Raw genomic sequence first — 18,601 nt, forward strand, 5'->3', positions numbered from 1 at the left:
GGGATTTTCACTACTATCACCTATTGCAAATTTCACCACATGTTCTTATGTGTTTTCATTTCGGTCAGCGATTATTGATAACTCATTCTTTGAAGGGTTCTTGAACTATTTCATTTGTACCCAATGAACGGAACTTTCTGGTTCCTAATTTTTCTGCTGGGCGCATCCATACGTCACTGTGCCAAGGTGAAGACAGGCGGTCGGGCAAGTCAACAGCTGTTTGTTTAGAGGCATTGATGGTCCACAGCACGAAAGCACTAACATGTATATTAACAGCGATAATGGCGATAGCGTTAACAGAGCTCTAACAGAGCACTAACAGAGCACAGCTGCTTGCAGTCCACAACCCACTGGCGCTTTTGGTTATATGGGTTGGTGTTGGTATTGTGATTTGGTGGTGTGGTTGATGTTGCGCTAGCAGAGCACGAATGTAAACATTTGTATCTGCAGCGTTGCACGAACCGACGACAGCGTCAAATAACGATTTCCATGCGATGCCGATTTTTATTCAGTCTGCAAAAGTATCTACAGCGTTTCGGTTGTATTTAGTTTCGTAGCGAACGAAAGTGTTGTTCTAACGTTGAGTGTTGTTGTAATTTAACATAGTGGCTAGCAACATTCGACCTTTAAGAGAAAAATAAAATTATTCTCAATTTTTCAAACAAGTGGTGTGTTAAAAAAAAATATTTGTATTTATATTGTATTTTGAAATACTTCGTAATTCGTTGTTAAACAACTAAATAAAAAAATAATTAAATGAAGAAACGCCAAAGGGACAAGAACGAAATGCAATAAGAATGCAAAATAAAGCGATTTTTTATTTTTTTTTTTTGATTCAGACCCCCCGTTTAGTTTGAGTATTTGAATTGCATTTTTTTCATTATTGTTGCTGTTTGTGGTTGGTTATTGCCGGTGGCGTTGGCAGTAGCTGCTTTGGGTGTCGGGTGTTGGGTGTGCCTGAAAAAGGCAGCCAAGTGGAAGCGCGAAATTGTTAAAAGTGAAATATTTCTATAACAGTGTATGCTCGTTAAAAAAAAAAACATAGAACTAGGTGTATAGAGTTAAACATACATACGTACATATGTACTCATTCATAAAATACAGAACGCTTATCGCGCTTAAACTGATTTTGTGCTTTATGGCAAATACCTATTAATATCATCTAGTCTACTTTGTTGCCGTTTGTTTGCATTTTTTATTTATTTATTTATTTACCTCTATGTTCGTTGTTTTTTTTGTTCAACTGGCAGGCGTAGGCGGACGTAAACCGGCAAGCCAGGTGAACAGTAGGACTTTGAATGATGGCTTGTGTTTAACTTTCGATTTTTTTTATTTTTTGTTAAGTTGGTCGAAAATAATTAAAAAAAGTGTGATTAAAACTTTGCTTGTGGGCTGAACAAGAACAAGCTAAGCAATTTAAGTAAATATTTGTATGTGTTGCAATAATAAAGAAAAATTGGAGGAAGTGGATACTGAAAATAATGAAAAAAAGGTTCTATGAAAAACAGGTGATAATTAAGCCAAATTTAGCTACGAAATAAAGGGAAGCTAAGAAAATTTTAAATACTTCCTGCGCAGCGAAGAATGTGTCCATAAACACAGACACAATGTTGATAAATTTTGATGCCCTTGACTATGTGTGAAGATTCAAGTTTTTAGCTCAATGGCAAGGCTCTTAAAAATTTATTGAAAGATTCTCTCTCCCCTTCCGTACTATTATTTTTTCCAAATACCGCTTTCCCTGCGCCTCCCAGCGTAACTTTTTGTGATAGGTATTGCAGTTCCGTTGACCTCTGAAATAAGTTTGCAATTTCAAGCTTCTATCTTTCCAGGAAGTAACTTAAAGATCGAAATTCACCTAAAGGAATTTGTGAAGTTGCAATTTCGTTGGGAAGTTGCATGAAACTTGGTAGCAAAATTCCCCCGCTTGGTACGAAACTTTTAAGCTAAAGGGCAGAGTTAGATGATGAGTCTTTTCAAAGAACCTAGACCTCCAAATCTCCTTCAAACGGTCCGATCATTGTAGCGTATTGCAAGCTGAAGTATCAGCCGTTTTGAATAAGGACTCAGTATCGACAACGAAATTTCAAATCTGAACTTACACTACACTGTCGCCGATCTCTTAAAGAGATGGCCTAATAAAATTGTGTATGCCTAACATGAGTCCCGGCGCACAGAACAGGATATGGCCAGGCAGATTATTCGTAACAAAGAACGCTTGGGTATGCCGAAGAATGATGTCTACTAATACCGGGGTGTCGGACACATAAGCACACCTGGCCAAAATGGGTTCCTAAAAGATCCCGTCACGTATGTAGGGAAAAATGTCCACACTTTTGGAAATCCTAACTGGGCACTAGACCGGATAGCAAAACAAAAAGGTATAAAAGTCCTTCCCTAAATGTGAAGCTTATGTGTAGAGGGTTTCGAAATTTTTTATTTTATTTTTTTGCTCTTTTGAAATACAGCCGAAACAGATTTTTAGAATTGATACGTCATAATCCGGGTCTTGGAAAGCTGCATATTTGCTTTTGATGCCCTTTCGATCAGATTCCACCCCCTACCCTTTATAACAAAAAAAAAAATAAAAATAATAATAATAATAAAACAAAAAAAAACACAATTTGATTCCGATACCCTCGCAACTTATGCTTCGATTTCAGAGGCCGTCCTATGAATCCAGTTTAAGACCCAGTCAACTATCCGTCCGTTAAAGCAATTGGCGTAACAAAGTCCGCTTTGTTTTTGATCGAGGAAAGCCCATTATCCTCGGTTTTTCAGTGCGAGTTTAAACTGCAATTAAAGTTGATTAGAGCTTAAGCTTTCCACTTCGGCCTAAGACGTGCAGCATTTTTTATGTTTTCAAAGAAAGTGTCACTAAAAAACTGGGCCTTAAACGGCTTTTAGACAAAACTTTTTCTTTTCAATTTTCTTATGAAACAACATTTAACAATACATACAGATTGGGACTGGGACTTTGACAGTGACTGGGACTTGGACTTGGACTTGGACTTGGACTCGGGCTTGGACTTGGACTTGGACTTGGACTTGGATTTGGACTTGGACTCGGGCTGGGACTCTAACTGGAACTGGGACTGGGAATAAGGGATGAAAAAGAATAGAGAGAAGAAAATGGGAGAAGAAGCCTGAGAAAAAGATAGATTTAGACGACAATAGAGGGATAGGGATAGATGAATCGGGGTAGAAGGAGAGGGAGCTAGAGAGAAAAGAAGTAATTAGAGAGAGAAGGGGAGAGAAACGCACAGAAAGAGAAAAGTAGAGGGGGGAGTTAATAAAAGGATCAGGAAAAGTGGGTAAGAGGGGAAGGGAAGCAATAGGTAAAAAGTTATGCCGATAGACAAAAGTTAGGTCTGCCGGGTCTGGCATATAAAAATTATAACACAATTAATAATTTTTTCTAAAATTCTCCGATAAAAAATTTAATTTTTTCTTAAACATGCTCTGAAAGTCGCACAGAATCAAGTTGCTTAAAAAAACTTTAATCTAAACCGATTTCAGACACACGTTCTTGCCGTTGTAGCGACAAAGACAACCGCCAAAGATTTTAGCGAGAGTTTTCGCTATTAATAGTCCTCTGCTGGATATAGATCTGGTACTTTCCGGCAGGTAACACCATTGAGGTACCAGCCCGACCATCTCGGGAACGATTTAATATGACAAAATTGAACCTTCTATTCCATTTCGCCACCACCCCCTAGATCCATAAGGAGCTGTGGGTCGCCAGAGCTTCGGCTGTTAAGGGAACAGGATTCGCCACGAGTAGGTGGGGTTGAGCATTGGGATGGAGAAGCTATAAATTGCGCAGGCAACCCCTTGAACGGCTTGCGCTACACAACTCCTTGAATCATTGGGTTATTTTCGTAGCCTCTTACGACAGGCGGATATGTTCCGCGGATATATTCTAAGCCCTCTAACCTGCTGAGATATTTCAGACACAAGGTTTTATTTATATGAAAATGATACTGTTTTTGTTTTTTGTTCACTGCACAGTACATTTTGAAAAAAAAAAAAACGCTTAAGTTGCGCAAAGTTAAACGAGTCCATTATCTAGTCTGTTTTTTGTTGTTCAACCCTAATTACAGAGCAAAGGATGGTTGAAAGTTCTGATATTTTAAATTTCGTTGCCAAAACTTTTATGAAATGCCGCCTAAAATACATTTTAGTTCAGTATAAATTTAATAGAACTCTTTGAAAATACTCGACAAATTTATAAAAAAAAAAATTCACCTATATATACATACATATAGAGAACAAATTGGAAGCACTTACTTAAGCATTGCAAAACCCAAGTATACAAATAATTTTTCATGTTTTAAGTGCATTTGAGCGAAGGTGAAAATTGAATTGAAAATAAAAATCTAAACAATTGCACTATCGAAACAGCTGCAGTGATAAACAACATTTGTGTGTAAAATAAGTGACTGTGAGTAGAGCACAAGTGTTGCATATTCAAATAATAACAAAACAAACAAACCCATATACAAATGTGCTTATTCATACCAAATTATCAAAACGAATACAACAATACATTTTTGTTGACCTTGCAGGTAAGTGCATGCGGCTTTTACTAGTTGAAGTAAAACTTACCTACTTTTATATATTTCTTACTACATATGTATGCATATCTAGATTTAACATACCCACTAGCGTTGGTATAGCAATCGCTTAAACCACCACCTAGCCCTAGCCCCAAAAACCGCCTTCATTTTGCACTTGACTGCACACTTTTCCTTGTGACTCCAGTCACATTTCGGCTCTATAAAGTTTTTCGTTGAAATTATCGATCGTCAGAAATATGTTTGTACGTCGATTCAAAATGTCCTTCGCTGCAACAAAAATAAACACGCATTTTCAGAGGGTCTTTTAGTTATAGCTCACATACATACATACATTTATTTTCACATTGTTGGCATTGCAACAAATACAATTTGAACACCGGCAAGGACATTCATACGAGATTTGCAGACGAATTGCACCGGCAGCTGACCCGGCTGTACATAGACAAATGGGATATCCCCGGCAAAATCTGCACTACGCATGTTTCTTACTGACCACAACAACACTACAAAACAACAATTGTTGCAGAAATAGTTAAATGCATAAAGAATCAGCTTTTCATCAAATTTTGCTGCATTGCAGTTCCAGATTGAAGTGCAACATGTTGTTGTATGAATGTTGCGGCAGCATGTGGCTATGCTATTTATAGCAACTTTTTAGCGTAATTGTAAACAAGTGCTCGTGAAGCTTCAATGTTGCAGCATGACGAGTGCGCTGCTGCTGAGTGGTGCGTTTCGGAGAATTCTAGTTATATACATATGTATATGTACTCTTTATTCGAGTTTCTATACCCAGTAGTGCTAGAACAAAGAATATCATAAGTTTACTTATGATATTATGTATCTTCGTGATGGCGGTACTTTTAGAAAAAATTAAATATTGTTGTTTTTGTTGTTGTATCATAAATTTTCTCGTGGACTCATTAGATAGTTTTCGAGATCATCTTACAGAAGCCCATGAAAATGCAGTACTTATCTGCTTCAATAGAGAAGGACGCAAGTGATGTTGGTGTTAGATGTGTTGGCCGAAGTCAGCTCACATGTAAGACATAGGCTTCTTAAGTAAGAGTTTATTCTATTACAGTATTCAGTTATAGGTTGTGACCGAGTATAGCTTGCCTCACGGTATTGAACGTTTTGTAATTGGATTGATGATTAAGATGCCGCAATTTTTATCTTTGATACGGTTATGCTTCAAAGAGTTTGCTTTGCGCTTTTTAAAAATGAGTTATTGTTTTAACTGCCAAAGCACTCGTCGAAGGCTTAGATAGTGTTTTACGGATATGAGCAGCTTTCTTGAAGAATTGGATACGGTACTCTTCGGCGCTATCCCGATTGCATCTAGAACGAACATTTTTGACCAACTGAACTTTCAGGCCCACGGATTTTTGTTGCCTCTTACCTATAGTGGAAATATTCAAAGCCCCTTAACCCGCTGGAGTGTTGAGAGTTATACTTTTCATCCACTGTGTTCCTTTTATTATGATAATCATAATGGCAAAGTCGATCCGAGGCAAAGTTACATACTTTCAAGTTCAGGGAGGCGGAATTCTGTGAACAATGTGTAGATATTTTTATAGATAAAAGTTTAATTTGGAGCAGTGTCCATGCATGTCAGTACAATTAACGAGCCGATGCTGGTCGATTCTTGGTTAGCAGGTTTCTTAGGTTGCAATAAGGGATCACTTTTGCATGTTTCCATGCTTTTGGAATGCCAAGGGTTACCAGAGCGAGATTTACGGTCATGGGTATATATCTCCCAGGACAAGGGTTGTGCCGTACTGGCAAAGTAAGTGATGTTGGTCGATGTGACTCTTCTTGGTTAGTTGGCTTTTTTTTATTTTTTAATTGAGTCGTGTGAAAGGGTAATTAATTTCTTTTCGAAGCTGCGCTGCCACGGCACGGATGACTGCATTTGCTTTCATACATTGGACAGAAAAGTAGATCTTCTCCAAATTATGCTAATTCTTTGAATTTTGCACCCCAAAAAATTTCTAAATCGGCTAAAAAATACTACCTGCAAAGATTTATGGAACAAAGTTGCTGCCACCGCGATACTCCCAATGCTAATACAAGTTCTCAGAAAAATGATCAATTGCTGATTAACTAATTTAAAACAACTCAAGTAATGTTCGGTTGTAATTAATCAGAGTTTTGATCGTTCTGTTCTTTTCTTCCTAGTTTACATTTCTCCTATCTAATCCTATATATCCAATTACCTTGATCATTCTCCCCAAGAGTGGGAGTTGAAGTGATAGTTCCAGTGAGAGAGCGATTTATTTCACTCCCAATGTCCCTCGTACTTCCACTTCAACTCCCACTGTCACTTCTACTCCCACTGTCACTTCTACTCCTACTCCCACTTCCACTCCCAGTCCCATTCCGCTTCACTCCATTTCTCCTTTCTATTCCTGTCCTTATCCCATTCCATTCTTCTTTCTCTTCATCTTACTCTGCCACTCCCACTCAGAAGCTGACGAAGCCTACGTTCAAATTCGATTTCAGTTTCGGTGCAAACTTTGGCTTTCAATTTAGTTAAGGTGCGGCTCTAGTAACAGTTCCAGTTTATCTTTGAATGTCGGACAGTTGCTGATGACTTCAACTCATCGATATTATTTTTAAATGATCCGCATGCCATACATATACATATCATAATTTTATGTACTTGCCATTGAAGTATGAATTATTAAATTACTTAAAATGCTTACCACTGGTATACCAATTTAAAGCTTCTTTCGTCACTACAGCTAAACAAACCACACTTGGAGAAAATTTGCAAAAGAGTGCACTTGTTTGGCCATTCATTTTCCAATAACTGCTCCCCTACCAACTGAGCTCTTCAAAATGAGGTTAAATGCTCCATGAATAATTTGCAGCCACGAGGAAAATTACCAAAAGGGAATCTAATTAGCTATACATGAAAAATTACATTCACACATTCATACATAGTACATATGGCTAAACCGTATAAGAAACAACAGAAAAGAGGGATAAAAACGAATGGTAAATAAATAGGCCAACATGATAAATTAAGTTAACAGAACGAATTCGCTTCTGCTGCAGCTTTAAGCTCTGCCAGCCAACAAAAGCAATGATTAATAAAAAATAAACATAAAAATGAAAAGTGTGAGCAGATAATTAACAAAAAAATAGTTGTTAACATTTGAAGTATAAAAATAAAAAATGACTAACAACACCAATAAAGCAAATGAAATGCAACACAAAATACGCTGTCGCGTCTCACTCAACCCACAAAACTCAGCAGTCGATCTAACATTGGTGTTAAAAAATTAACGCTTAATAAATAAAATCGAGTGGGGGTATTCTTCATTCAAATGGTAGACAGACGCCAGCAAATGTCAGCGCCATAATCATTCACAGGTTATTTTTCATGTTATTGTTTTAGTTTTTCCTTTGTTTTTCGTTTTGCTGCCAAGTCTCAGTCTGTAAAGCAAATCGAATTTGCAGCAAACAAAAAATGAAATCTAAACGCCGTAGAAGTTATTTATATGTGAGAAAAGAAGCAAGACGAGCTGCGACTGCAGAGAAATCGCAGTGGGTTTAGGTAGAATCAATTTTTTTTTTTCAAATTATTCTATTATTATTCTTTTTTTTTTCTTAAAAGAACTGGTGTCATTAGTTATTCCAGCAACGAACAAAAGCAAAAAAGGCATCAGCTAATTTTAATTTACGCACACGGCGCTCATTATTTGTTCTTATGGCCATGGTGCCGAATAAAGCTCTGTCATATCAAAGCCGTCACTGTTATTCTAATGTTGAACAAAATCTGTTAACTCAAAGTCTTCTTTTTTTAGCGTGACAGTCCTAATTAAATTCTCCTCTTTTTACTTTCGATAATTTGAAGAAAAAATGTCCATGAATTTCGTTACTGAAACCATGCAAACCAAGCTCGAAAACGCCTTTAAAAAAACTTCGGAAAAGTTGATGAAAATTTTTCCTTTTTTTTCGATAATTTAGACAAAAACTTATATGAATTTTGTAACAGAAACAATCCAAATCAATCTGAAAAATGTCTTCGAAAATTTGGCAAACTTTTATGGACGTTTTTATTTTATTTTATCGATAAATTAGGCAAAACCTTCTTACTGAAACTATCCAAACCGGTCTCTAAAATGTCTTCAAAAAAATTCGAAAACTAACTAAAATTTGATGAAAAGTTTTATTTTATTTTTGATAAGTTAAGAAAAAAGTTGCATGAATTTTGTATCTGCAAATATGCAAACCAATCTAGAAATTGTCTTCGAAAAAATTCGAAAACTCTTTTGAATAATTTAAGAAAGAACTTCCGTGAATTTTGTAACTTAAACTATGGAAACTTTTCGAAAATTCGAGAAAATTAAACTCAAATTTTGAATGTTTTTATTTTACAGAAAATTTTTTGGTATGCACCTTTTCAGCCTAATCAATTATAGTCCCACAAAATACAAGTTATAGGCCTCTCAAAATTCGTATTGATTTTTTATACTCAGTTGAGCAGAGCTCACAGAGTATATTAACTTTGATTGCATAACGGTTGGTTGTACAGGTATAATGGAATCGAGATAGATATAGACTTCCATATATCAAAATCATCAGTATCGAAAAAAAATTCGATTTAGCCACGTCCGTCCGTCCGTCCGTTAACACGATAACTTGAGTAAATTTTGAGGTGAAATTGATTTTGATGAAATTTGGTACGTAGGTTCCTGAGCACTCATCTCAGATCGCTATTTAAAATGAACGATATCGGAAAATAACCACGCCCACTTTTTCGATATCGAAAATTTCGAAAAATCGAAAAAGTGCGATAATTCATTACCAAATACGCATTAAGCGATGAAACTTGGTAGGTGAGTTGAGCTTATGACGCAGAATAGAAAACTAGTAAAATTTTGGACAATGGGCGTGGCACCGCCCACTTTTAAATGAAGGTAATTTAGAAGTTTTGCAAGCTGTAATTTGGCAGTCGTTGAAGATATCATGATGAAATTTGGCAGGAACGTTACTCTTATTACTTTATGTCTGCTCAATAAAAATTAGCAAAATCGGAGAACGACCACGCCCAATTTTTAAAAAAATTTTTTTTTAATTCAAATTTTAAAAGAAAAGTTAATATCTTTACAGCATATAAGTAAATTATGCCAACATTCAACTCCAGTAATGATATGGTGCAACAAAATACAAAAATAAAAGAAAATTTCAAAATGGGCGTGGCTCCGCCCTTTTTCATTTAATTTGTCTAGGATACTTTTAATGCCATAAATCTAACAAAAGTTTACCAATCCTTGTGATATTTGGTAGGGACATAGATTCTAGGACGATAACTTATTTCTGTGAAAAAGGGCGAAATCGGTTGAAGCCACGCCCAGTTTTTATACACAGACGGCCGTCTGGCTCGGCCGTTAACACGATAACTTGAGCAAAAATCGATATATCTTTACTAAACTCAGTTCACGTACTTATCCGAACTCACTTTGAATTTGTATAAATAATGGCCGAAATCCGACTATGACCACGCATACTTTTTCGATATCAAAAATTACGAAAAATGAAAAAAATGCCATAGAATTATACGAAAAAAGGGATGAAACATGGTAATTGGATTGGTTTATTGACGCAAAATATAATTTTAGAAAAAAACTTTGTAAAATGGGTGTGACACTTACCATATTACGTAGAAGAAAATGAAAAAGTTCTGCAGGGCGAAATAAAAAACCCTTGAAATCTTGGCAGGAATACTGTTCGCGGTATTATATATATAAATAAATTAGCGATATGATGTTCTGGGTCACCCTGGTCCACATTTTGGTCGATATCTGGAAAACGCCTTCACATATACAACTACCACCACTCCCTTTTAAAACTCTCATTAACACATTTAATTTGATACCCATATCGTACAAACACATTCTAGAGTCACCCCTGGTCCACCTTTATGGCGATATCCCGAAAAGGCGTCCACCCATAGAACAAAGGCGCACACCCCTTTAAAATACTCATTAGCACCTTTCATTTGATACCCATATTATACAAACGCATTCTAGAGTCACCCCTGGCCCACCTTTATGGCGATATCTCGAAAGGGCATCCACCTATAGAACTAAGGCCCACTGCTTTCTAAAATACTCATTAGCACCTTTCATTTGATACCCATATTATACAAACGCATTCTAGAGTCAACCCAGGTCCACTTTTATAACGATATTCCGAAAAGGCGTCCACCTATAGAACTAAGGCCCGCTCCCTTTTAAAATACTCATTAATACCTTTTATTTGATACCCATATCGTACAAAATAAATTCTAGAGTCACCCCTGGTCCACCTTTATGGCGATATCTCGAAAAGACGCCCACCTATAGAACTTAGGCCCACTCCCTTTTAAAATTATCATTAACACATTTCATTTGATACCCATATCGTACAAACAAATTCTCGAGTCAGGTCTGGTCCACCTTTATGGCGATATCCCTAAATGGTGTCCATCTATAGATCTATGGCCCACTTCCTCTTAAAATACTCTTTAATACCTTCCATTTGATACACATGTCATACAAACACTTTCCAGGGTTACCCTAGGTTCCTTTTACAACATGGTGATTTCCCTTACTTTGTCTCCACAGCTCTCAACTGAGTATATAATCTTCGGTTACACCCGAACTTAGCCTTCCTTACTTGTTTTCTCTTTCTTTTTATATTTTCTTCTATACGAAGGGCATATAGCATATAAAACATCCTTCGGAAAAATAATTTTCGACCATCAGTATTAATGTTGAGAGATCTATAAATTGTACTTTGATCGCCTGAAATTGGTTGAACCAAAAACTGAGTGAAAAAGAATCAGAAAGATCTAAACAAGAAAAAAAGAGAATTTTTTGTGAAACTTTTCTGAATGTTCGAATTTTTTTGTAAACCTTTAAGAGATTTTCTTTCATATAAAAATAGAGCTATGTGTCCTTCACATGGAAGAAAATATTAAATTCGGAAAAAAAATTGTCAAAAATCAAAACAAATTTCGAGAGACCCATAACTTGTATTTTGCTGTACTAAAAGGTTTTGGGCTACTAAATCGTACACTTTAAAAAAATTTAAAAGTCTTTAAATAAAAAATTCGAAATTTTCAAAAAAATTTTAAATTTTTTTTAATTTAAGATGCGAAATTCATGGCAGACCTTTATAATACTATCATATATTAAAAAAAAAATTCTTAAAGTTCTCTAATTTTTGAATTTTTTCGAAAGCTTTTTGAGATCATCAAAAGTAAAAAGTAAAATTAAAAAAATATATATAAAATTTTTCTGAACTTTCGAACTTTTTCGAAAACGGTTGCGAAATTGGTTTGTACAGTTTAAGTTTCAAAATTCATGCAAGTTCTTTCATAACTAAATTATCGAAATATGAAAAACTCAGGATTTTCCTAAAATTGTTTGGAACTTTTGAATTTTTTAAAAACGTTTTGATATACATATTATATATAATATGTATATTATGTATATTTTTATTAAATTATCGAAAAAAGAAAAAAATTTATAAATAATTGGCACTGCTAATTTCGTATTCGCAGCTGTGCTTTCATATACCTACCATCCTTCATTGCGATATCGCCATTATATTCACAAATTGGCACTTTCTTTGCTCAATTTCGAAAAAAAATCCTCATTATATTTAGAACAAAGCCGGTGGGGGAGTATTTCACAAATGCTCGACACACAATTTTTCACTTTTCCAAATGTACATAAACAATGGAAAAATACAAAAGTGAAATTGCAAAAACTACAATATTCGAAATAATAATAACAAAATGATAATAAATAAACCAATAAAAACAATTCAAACAGTCGGCGATCCGGTTGCAGCTGCCAAAATAGCAATTTATGCGATCATTTAATTTTAACACCAGCATAGCTACCTAACATTTTTATTTAAACAATAAAAACACATCTGAAATTGGCACATTAGTCAATAGCAATCAGATGTGAAGAATTCATTATAGATATTTTATAAGCACTTAAATAAAAACACGTGTAAAAATAAAAGTTGTAAATTTCCAATATTCGAAATTCCATAAAGCAAAAATAAACTATAAATGCCTATTTGTGTTGAAATTTTTATAACGCTATTCGCGTATACTCGTTGAATGAACTTACAAAGAAATATATGTATGTATATGCATGTAAGTTTTTTAGATATTAAACATATAGATATTGGCTCCAGCAAGCATAAGTGGAAAAATAGGAGCAGCCTTCTTGGCGCCAGAGCACATTAAACCACTTTTCGTAGACGTTTACATTCAAAACAAATCAACGTGTAATTTTGTGTTGCTTGCCAGAGTTCAGTATTGTTGGCAGCTGAACTTAGTGGTACATATACAAGATGTTGCAGGGAAGAAAAATCGTGTGAAGCAAGCTTCACAAAACTTCTAGTAGGTCACATTCACCACTTACCACAGCAGAATTTGTTAACTACCACTGTCTGTATTTGTTATTTAATAATTATTTGTACACTTTTTATTCAGGTTATGTGTTGAGAATTTTAACTTTTACTCTCTAAAACTCCAATCAGTGTATTTCTGTGCTTAAATTCTGTTAAAAATTGTGTTAAAGTTTTTGGTGTGGTGAAAGTGACCTACTAGAATTATGTTACGCTCCGCTGCTTTCCACCGAAGTTTGCGCCTGCAACATCGTTATTTTCGATAATATTTGACATATATAGGTATACATATGTAAGTTTAGTGCTCACCAATATTCTTAATTATCAACGGAAACATTTGTTCACCAATTTTTTTAGTGTCCTCCTGATTTGTTGAGTTACGAAAGTATTTTGATTTTCCTAATTGCTAATACTTTTTCCTAAACCAGCACAAACTCTACAATATCTCCTCTTGTTTCCTATCTCATTAATTATTTCCCCATCTTTTGTCTTTATTGTTGTTGCACTAACTTCGTTGCATTCTGTAAAAGGCTCTTGAATTGATATTTCAAGTGATTTTTATCTGCATTCCGTGTTTCAAAATGTATTTCTATACTTTTGTAATAGAATAATATTTTGAGTATGTTAAAAGTTGAAGTGCAATACAACTACGTTTATATGTGCAGAAACATACATAAAAGAGTATTAGGCAGTATCAAAAAGTCGATTTTTTTTCATATATTCAACGAAAAATGTGGTGATTTTAGTAAAAAAGAGCAGCTTCGAGATTAGCAATGGAAATTTTTATGAAATTTTGTCAAATAAATTCTTCTTTTTTATTATTTTGTTTGTGCTAATTTAAGAAAAGCTTCGATAAATTTTGATACCGAAACTATGCAAACCACTCTCAAAAACGTTTTCGAAAAAATTCGAGAAAATTTCGACTTTTTTTATTAGAATATTCTGAAATTTTTGGAGTATACAGTATTGTGGCCCAATCAATTTTAGTCTAACAAAGTGCAAGTTCGAAATTTTCGTAACATTTTTGGATTTTTTTTGAAAATTTGTTTGAGATTTGCATAGTTTCAGTTATAAAGTTTATAGGAAATTTTTTCTTAAATTTATGTAAATAAAAAAAGAAATTTTAATTAACGAAATTCGAAAATATTTACCACTTCTATTTTCGTGTTCACTGCTGTATGTACTTTAGGGTGGTTGTTATAAATCAAATAAATGTTGCCACATTCTCACTAAGTTTAAGTCAGGATAAAATAAGGTAAAATGAGGCACAGTGGGTTCAAAGTTCGGATTTCTCTATGAAGACTCAAAAAATTAATAGTGTTTTTGTTTTTTTTTTTTTTTTTTGATATCTAATATCCATAATCTATAAAACCATAGCAGGCAGTATCACATATACATTTTGATTCCAATAAGGAACGGTTTAGAAGTGTTGCTCTTTGCTTAAAATTTGGATAAGATCTATTTTAGTTTATTTATTATTACGGCTGCTTAAATTATTACATACAATCATCATGACAGTTAATTACTTAATTTTATTGAATATGCTGTCGGAATGCCAAGTGATTCCGATCAGCATATTTACAAGCATGACAAAGGGAGGTTGGAAAGGACGCGTTTCCAATCCTCCAGTGCTCCCAGCATAAGGTAACAAAACTTGGAACATATATTTTTCAATTATATTGGTGTTTTATACTCCCGGAATGTATGAGTCTCCGATCAACACAGCTAAACATGAATTGGTGTTTAGTAATGACGCTGTCGGATTGCACGAAGATTCCGATCAGAACAGCTCAACATATATGTAATGAGAGGATGGAAAGAACGTGTTTCCAATCCCCCATTGTTCCATCTATTGTTTGTCCTTATTTTCGATGCACATTATATTATTTTATTGTTATATTAATACTGTCGGAGTGCAAGTGATTCCGATCAGCAACAGCAAATATCGGCTGAAAGTACAGAATTCCAGCGAAAATAGTTGTTGGAGCGCTCTCGAATAACAAGTGGGGACCGATTTTCTTTTCCCAGGGCCGGATGAATTGTATTTTGCTGCTTTCGCTATTACCATTCCCTTTTCGCGCTCCAGTATCAGATATGTCATGGAAAAACAAATAAGTCTTCGTAGAGCGAGCCTAGTTTGGACGCCTGCTCAATATGCCTTAACCGACTCCAATCGGCACCAAAATTTATATGTAATATCGTCAAATATAGCATTATCAATTCGAATATTCTCAGTCTCCGTAGACCAATCTTAACTTTAAACCCTGCGCAACTTACTCGTCTCCAATTGGCCCCAATATTTATATGTGATATATTTGAGCTGAGTATTATATGAAGGGGTGAGACTGAAAAAACATCATTTATTTGATTAACAAGGACTACTTTAATGTAGCTACACAAAAACCCGTATCTGAGCTCACTTGGATTATACAGACGTAACCAAAGCCGAATCCGAACCGCGCGTTGATGTTGGTCGAATAATTTATGCGGCATTTGTAGGTATAATCATTAGCTAAAACATCTGCATGATATATTTTCCGCTTTCTATGTAGTATAAATCTGGTATTTCATTACAAAAATCGTATTTAATTTCATACAACCGCAGTTCTACTAATTAACAACGAACTTATCAAATTTTGCAAGCTAAACAAATAAAAGTAAAAACCAATGCCGGCAATTGAAGCATCTCACCCTCAAACTTGCTAATAATAAAATAGGAAATTGCTTTAGAAATTAGAGATATTGATGACGGATAGCAAACATAGTTTTATAAAGTAGCGAATATATGTCCGCAGTGTTACTAATGGATACAATAAAATTACCCATGCTAGGCAGTTCGCAGTTATAACGATTTCATGTTTGTTATCATAAGATATCGTATTTCGTTGAAGTATGAATTGCTGCTAATAATATTAAATGCTGAAACTATAAATATTAATATTAAAATAACATCTGCTCTTCAATTCAACTGCTGGGTGGATATGACCCTATCTCGGCTGCCGTTTCGAAAATTCCCTATCTCAGAAAGCTCCCTCGGAATTTTTTTCAAAAACGCTTTATCTCAATATTTGTTTCAAAAAAGCCCTATCGGAGCATAAATAAAGTAGTACTTCGATTATATCTTGTAAATCTCTCGCTTCTCAACTCCTATACGCCTAAAGCACTTCTGTTTTTGTGTTGCCCTGAAGAATAGGCACAAATTCACACTTTGAATATAAACAAAAAATTGCATAGCTCTCCCATATGCCCTCACATATAAATTCGATTCAAATGAAAGTACCTGAATTTCATATGAAAGTGCAAAAAAAGTACTTCCATATGAAGCCAAGGCACTTCGGTGATATTCAAATTTACACTAACAAATTGACACCAACAAATTTTTCCATAATATTGTAGCACTGAGAAAACTTTTAATTCAAAATTTATTTATTGAGATACATTTTTTTTTTTTAATTTAAAAAAGTTTCAGTGTACATACAATTTTAAATATGTATTGTGATTGGCACTTACATGTACACATTTTTGAACAGCCCTGAAAATCAATATAGAAACTGTTTTTTTTTTCATTTGGCAAGCGACGTTTTGTCTAACAGCGTTACCTTGTATATATGTAAGTAGAAAATGAAATAAAATTGCGTGATATAAATCGTTATTTTCTGTTATGTTCAGTTATGTTGTTAAGCACTTTCATTTTCTTTTCTTTTATCTCCGCTGCAAGGGATTACATTTTTCTTTTTGCGACGATAATTATTATCAACGTTTTCTAGACATTATATTAACTATCTTTCTGACTTCTTTACCTGCGGCTACATTATGAATAATGCCCAATAGGAAACATTTCGAACCTTGACTCAAAAACCATTAGAACGCAGTCTTTGCATAAATCATTTAATAGAAGTAACACAAAATAACTAATATTGCATAGACATACGACCATTTATATTGTTATCACCCAGAAGCTTAATGGAATCACATATTCGTTGAATGAAATGATTTATATTTATTTTTCACACAGGGCCACTTGCTTCGTTAACGAACGGCCATCAGCAATCCCGAATATAAAAACAATGGCTGCAGAAATACAATTTGATTTTCTTTGGAATTATCCTGTTTTTCGAAAATAATTTCTTTTTGATGTTCATTTGATAATAAAACACTGAGCAAAATAGACTTAAGAATTAATTAAGAATTTTTTTATTGCATGGAAGATTGAGTTTAATAAGAGCTTTCATGTAGAAAAATTGACTAATTACTTCATTAATTGTCTGTGTGAAATTGGTATTAAATGCCTAAGTCATGCGGTAGCTCCATTTTATAAATTTTTTTTATTTTATGTTGCCAAAATATGCTCTAAGAAAATACCTGTGCTACGGTTTATCACAAATTTATAGGGTTAAAGCTAATTTCTTTGTTTTTTATAGTTCTTAAAATTTCTTTTAAGTAATTTCTCAAATATTTTCCACCTACAATTGCAACCTCTTAATTTACTACTCTGTTTTATAGTTTTATTCGGTTTAAGTATAAAACTTAACTGAAGATAAATTTTAAATCTCAAAATTATTAAGAAAAAAGAAAAAAAAAACAATTAATATAAAAAAAAACAAAGCCTTAAAATGTATGAAAATAGGAACTTGTGTCCATACACTGGTTTACAACCAAAACCAAGAGTTTAAAAAATCTTAAATAGATACTTGTATACATTTCTGGTTTTAAAACGAAGTCCAATAGTTTAAGCTTCGTGTTTAAAACCTAAAAATTACAAATTTTGTTAGTGAAAAGTGCTGCAGGTCATAAGTAGATTGTACATATCAAATGTTATGATAGGTTTTGTGATACAGATTTGATAACTCAGTAGGTAGAGCATATGACTCTGCTTCAGTCAAGGTCGACTGAAAACCTAACTACGCAAAATTTTTTCTTTTCTTAACTCTCTTAAATATACTTCTCTGGCTTAAAATTGAAACCAAGTCGCACTCGTAAATTTTAAACCAATTTTGGTTTGGCTGTATATGAAGTACACAAAAGTTTGGACCCCGGGGGAACATTTTTAACTTCTTTTCATAGACGAAGCAGAAAGTTCATAAACGGGTGCGAATGTCGAATCAGCTTAAAGAAAGTTAGAAATTTTTATCTTTTTGAAGTGAAATTGAAGCCCCTTAATACTTCTACTCTCTATAAATGTGAGTATTTTAACCAATTTCCTACTAAGAATCATCCATAATTGACACCATAACCAATTTGTCTCTACATAGGTATACATTTATGTACAGAAATTAGACTGGGTCGATTTTTTTATAACAATTATAGCTGAAACAAAATCTATAGTGATTTCCAGGAAGAATCCGTTTTTGCTATTATTGCTATGGTTTCTTGCTCCAAATATATCGATCTACCCTTATGTTCATCCACTGAACATGCCAGCTGTTATGGCTTGAAAGGGCGGCATATACATACTTTGTATCCTTTCAAAGTATACAAATGAGTGGGTCTTTTGTTATCTTTTACTTTGTTTTGTCGATTTATTTTATTTTTGTTTCAACTTTCACCTGGTTATTATCTACTTGTATACATATTTTGCTTGCTATTTAGTTTCTAAT

At 34.2% G+C, this 18,601-nt stretch overlaps 1 protein-coding gene across 1 annotated transcript in view; it reads left to right on the forward strand.

Annotated features, from left to right (window-relative positions):
* Positions 1 to 534: 534 nt before the first annotated feature.
* Positions 535 to 18,601, forward strand: part of LOC137240877 (aminopeptidase N) — a 309,531-nt gene continuing 291,464 nt past the window's right edge. The window contains exons 1-2 of the mRNA XM_067767799.1: positions 535 to 668; positions 4,269 to 4,568. The gene's annotated coding sequence lies outside the window, so the exon portion shown is untranslated. The remainder of the gene's footprint in view (positions 669 to 4,268; positions 4,569 to 18,601) is intronic.

The sequence above is a fragment of the Eurosta solidaginis genome, chromosome 1 (genome assembly GCF_040869045.1).
Source record: "Eurosta solidaginis isolate ZX-2024a chromosome 1, ASM4086904v1, whole genome shotgun sequence".
NCBI lineage: Eukaryota > Metazoa > Arthropoda > Insecta > Diptera > Tephritidae > Eurosta > Eurosta solidaginis.